Source organism: Eriocheir sinensis, chromosome 63 (assembly GCF_024679095.1).
Source record: "Eriocheir sinensis breed Jianghai 21 chromosome 63, ASM2467909v1, whole genome shotgun sequence".
NCBI lineage: Eukaryota > Metazoa > Arthropoda > Malacostraca > Decapoda > Varunidae > Eriocheir > Eriocheir sinensis.
The window spans coordinates 9,452,059-9,457,058 of NC_066571.1; the positions used below are offsets into that span (position 1 = coordinate 9,452,059).

At 41.2% G+C, this 5,000-nt stretch overlaps 1 protein-coding gene across 2 annotated transcripts in view; it reads left to right on the top strand.

Annotated features, from left to right (window-relative positions):
- LOC126987005 (uncharacterized) overlaps nt 1–5,000 on the top strand; it is a 148,334-nt gene that overhangs the window by 25,346 nt on the left and 117,988 nt on the right. The gene's annotated exons all lie outside the window — the stretch shown is intronic.

Here is a 5,000-nt window from a genome sequence, read left to right on the forward strand (position 1 = left end):
TTCCTTTCCATCCAAAATTTCCTTCCTTTCCTTCCAAAATTTCTTTCCTTTCCTTCCAAAATTTCTTCTTTCCTTTCCATCCAAAATTTCTTCTTTCCTTTCCATCCAAAATTTCTTCTTTCCATCCAAAATTTCTTCTTTCCTTTCCATCCAAAATTTCCTTCCTTTCCATCCAAAATTTCTTTCCTTTCCATCCAAAATTTCTTTCCTTTCCATCCAAAATTTCCTTCCTTTCCATCCAAAATTTCCTTCCTTTCCTTCCAAAATTTCTTCTTTCCTTTCCATCCAAAATTTCTTCTTTCCTTTCCATCCAAAATTTCCTTCCTTTCCTTCCAAAATTTCTTCTTTCCTTTCCTTCCAAAATTTCTTCTTTCCTTTCCTTCCAAAATTTCTTCTTTCCATCCAAAATTTCTTCTTTCCTTTCCTTCCAAAATTTCTTCTTTCCTTTCCTTCCAAAATTTCTTCTTTCCTTTCCTTCCAAAATTTCTTCTTTCCTTTCCTTCCAAAATTTCTTCTTTCCTTTCCTTCCAAAATTTCTTCTTTCCATCCAAAATTTCTTCTTTCCTTTCCATCCAAAATTTCTTCTTTCCTTTTCCTCTCTGCCTGTCTTCCTTCTTTCTAACACTCCTTCATTCCTTTCTTTCTTCTTTATCTCGTTATTTATTTACTCGGCTATCCAATACCTCCCTTTCTCTTGCTCTTGGTCAGGAAAATTGCGCTCTCTTCCTCCTCTTCCTCCTCCTCTTCCTTCTCCTCCTCCTCCTCCTCCTCCTCCTCCTCGGCAGCAGTTTGTACTCCGGAGGCAAGCGTTGTGTTCTGGTCACTGATCTCCTCCTCCTCCTCCTCCTCCTCCTCTTCCACCTCCTCCTCTTCCTTGTGTCCTGGTCCAGTGTTATGGTCGAGCACTTCGCAAAATTACTCCTCCTCCTCCTCCTCCTCCTCCTTCTTCCGCACCTCCTCCTCCTCCTCCTCCTCCTTCCGCACCTCCTCCTCCTCCTCCTCCTCTCCTCTCTCTTCCACTTCCTTTTCTCACCCTTCTAATACTGTTTTCATCCTTTTCATACTGTTTCTCTTCTTCTTCTTCTTCTTCTTCTTCTTCTTCTACTTCTTTTTCTTCTTCTTCTTCTTATTCTTATTCTTATTCTTCTTCATTATTTTTCTTATCCTCCTTCCTAATTTTTCTTCTCCTCCTCCTCCTCCTCCTCCTCTTCCTCCTCTTCCTCCTCCTCCTCTTCCCTCCTCCTCCTCCATGGCGGCGCATTTCACGGGGTCAGTTTTTCACACACACACACACACACACACACACACACACACACACATGGGGCGTTATAACCTTCTGTTTGTATATATGTTTGTTTTATGTGCTTGTCTGTGTGTTTATATTATAGTTACTCTCTCTCTCTCTCTCTCTCTCTCTCTCTCTCTCTCTCTCTCTCTCTCTCTCTCTCTCTCTCTCTCTCTCTCTCTCTCTCTCTCTCTCTCTCTAACTATTCTAATCACAAACCAGGGGGAGTGGCATCCTTCCCTCCTCCTCCTCCTCCTCCTCCTCCTCCTCCTCCTCTTCTTCCTCCTCCTCCTCCTCCTCTTCTTCCTCCTCCTCCTCCAGTACGGAAGGCGTAAGGTTGACTCATCTATTTATTTAACAAGCGGGCAGGAGATGGAAGGTCACACAAACACACGAACACACTAACGCAATGGACATAATAAACACATCAACAAACAAAGAGCAAAGAAAATAGATAAAGATGTAATAATAATAATAATAATAATAATAATAATAATAATAATAATAATAATAACAACAACAGTGAGAGGAATAAGGAGGAAGAGGAGAAGAATTTGGAAGAGGAAGAGGAGGAGGAGGAGGAGGAGGAGGAGGTAAGTTTGAGGCTGGAAAAGAATTACATGAAACGTTACCTCCATTTCACCCCCCCCCTTTCTCTCTCTCTCTCTCTCTCTCTCTCTCTCTCTCTCTCTCTCTCTCTCTCTCTCTCTCTCTCTCTCTCTCTCTCTCCCGTTACGATGAAGGAAGAATCTAGCTGGACCTTCCTCCCTCCCTCCCCCCTTCCCTCCTTCTCTCCCTCTCTCCCTCCCCTCCCTCCCCTCTCACCTGCCCAGTGCCCCGCCAGGCTTAACACCCGTGTCACACCTGTTGGCAGCACTGATAGAGAGAGAGAGAGAGAGAGAGAGAGAACACACACACACACACACACACACACACACACGCACATGCCCACCCTTACTCACCGCCTCACCCGCAGCCCACCCACCCTTACCTTGCCCCCTCCCTCCCCTCCCCTCATCCCCCACCCACCCACCCCTCTTTGCATACCTCTTCCTTCTCCCCACTTCCTACTTTTGTTGTTGTTGTTGTTGTTTTCTTCTTTCTCTTCTTCCTCTTCTTTTTCTTTTTCTTCTTCGTCTTGTTGTTGTTGTTGTTGTTGTTGTTGTTGTTGTTCTTCTTTCTTCTTCTTCGTCTTCTTCTTCTCTTCTTTCTCTTCATCTCTTCTTTTTCTTTCTCTTCTTCTCTCTCTTCTGCTTCCTTTTCAACTTCACTTTTTCTTTTTTTTCTTTTTTTTTCTTTTTCTTCTCCTCCTCCTTCCAGTGTTTGTTGTTGTTGTTGTTGTTGTTGTTGTTGTTGTTGTTGTTGTTGGTAGGCAGGTCACCAGGTATATAGTGTGACGTCATCTCCATTCATAGACACCTGAATGGATGACCACCACCACCACCATCACCACCACCACCACCACCACCACCACCACCACATCCTCACTACTCCTGACCACTAATCTACCACTCTTACCTCTCTCTCAACTACCTCTACTTCATCATCACCACCACCACCACCACCACCTTCATCACCACCTTCACCACCTTCACCACCATCATTTCCTCCTACGTCATCTACAACCATTAGAGAGACGCTATCTACACCACCTCCATCATCTTCCACCTCCACTATTACCTCGGTGCTCCTCTTCCTCCTTCTTCTTCTTCTTCTTCTTCTTCTTCTTCTTGTGTTTCTTCTTATTTTTCTTTTTTTCTTCCTTCTTCTTCTTCTTCATCTTCTTCTTCCGTTTCTTCTTCTTCTTTTTCTTCCTCTTCTTCTTCTTCTACCACCACTTGTGTTACCATCTCAGTGTTTTATTATTTTTTATTATTCTTCATTCTAACAGTACAGGAAATGAAAAATGAATAGGTTAGGGAGACAAGAATGAACACCTGTCTCCAGTGTTGTCTTGGGGCCAGGTGTGTGCGGGGTCAAGGATGTGTTTGTTCGTCTGTCTGTGTGTGTTTGTTTGTAGGTAAAAGGAAGGTGGTGTTTTTTCTTATTCATTTCTTTTATTTAGTGAGAAATGGAAGGAAGGAAGGAAGATGGGAAGAATGAAGGGAGGAAGGAATGAAAGGCGAGGGAGATTATTAATTTTGAAAGAAAAGGAAAGGGAAGGATAGGGAAAGAGGGAAGGAAGAGAGGATGGAAGGGAAGGATAAAAGGAGGAAGGAATGAAAGACGAAGGAGATTATTTGAAAGAAGAGGAAAGGGAAGGATAGGGAACAGGGAAGGAAGTGAGGTGAGAAGGGAAGAGAATGAAGGGAGGAAGGAATGAAAGGCGAGGGAGATTATTTGAAAGAAAAGGAAAGGGAAGGATAGGGAAACAAGGAAGGAAGTAAATAAATAAGAATAAGAAGAAGGAAAAGAAGTAGAAGAAAAAATAAAAGAAGAAATAGAAGAAGAAAAAAAGAGGAAAACACGAAGAAAAAGAGAAAATTCGAAAACACACAAAAAAAAATTAAAATGGCCTCAGAATTTTACCTTTTTTTATAAGAATGCAAAGAAGAAAGGAAGCATTCAAGGATGAAGCAAAAGTACCCGTGATAGACAAACCTATAATTTCCTGAAGACAGACGAAGACAAGTTGGCCATCACCCTTCACCCCTCACCTGGGCCTCCTTCCCCGTCCATCCTTCCTTCCTTCCTTCCTATGTTATTTTTCTTCTTAATCATCACACAATAGCCTTTCTTTATTTTCCAGTATTTCTCTTTCATTTCCTTCCTTCATTCATTCTTTCCCTCTTTCCTTTTACTTAATTTCATAGACGTCCTTCCTTCCTTCCTTCCTTCCTTCCTATGTTATTTTTCCTCTTAATCATCACACAATAGCCTTTCTTTATTTTCCTGTTTTTCTCTTTCATTTCCTTCCTTCATTCATTCTTTCCCTCTTTCCTTTTACTTAATTTCATAGACGTTCTTCCTTCCTTCCTATGTTATTTTTCCTCTTAATCATCACAAATAGCCTTTCTTTATTTTCCTGTTTTTCTCTTTCATTTCCTTCATTCATTCATTCTTTCCCTCTTTTCTTTCCTTTTACTTAATTTCATAGACGTTCTTCCTTCCTTCCTTCCTTCCTATGTTATTTTTCTCCTTAATCAACAAATTATCTCATTTCTTTCCTTTCCTCTCATTTTCCTTGACTTTCCTTTAATTCTCTTTCATTTGCTTTCTTCCTTCCTTCCTCTTTTCCTTTTCTTTTACTTTCATATTCGCTTTTTCTTTCGTCTTTCTTTGGGTCTTTTCCAATTACTTTCAGATTTTCCTTTTTTTCATCCTCACTTTCTTCGCTGACCTTTTCCCTTCCCTTTTCTTTTCTTTCAAATAATCTCCCTCGCATTTCTTCCCTTCTCACCTTCCTCCTTCCTTCCTTCCTTTCGTCCTTCGTTAACCTGTCTTTCTTTCCAATAACTTTCTTTCTTTTTTCTATCTTCCTTTTCCCATTCCTTATTTTCCATTTCCTTCCATCTTTCCTTTCTTCCTTCCTTCCTTCCTTTTTTCCCTCATAAATATATTGTCCTTGAATAATAATAATCATAAAAACAACTACAGTGGAAGCTTACCTACGTTTGCTAACACCTGTCCTCCTCCTCCTCCTCCTCCTCCTCTTTCTGCTCCTCCTACTCTTCTCTTAATGACGTAACTCCTCTCCTTAGCTCATCCTTCAAGG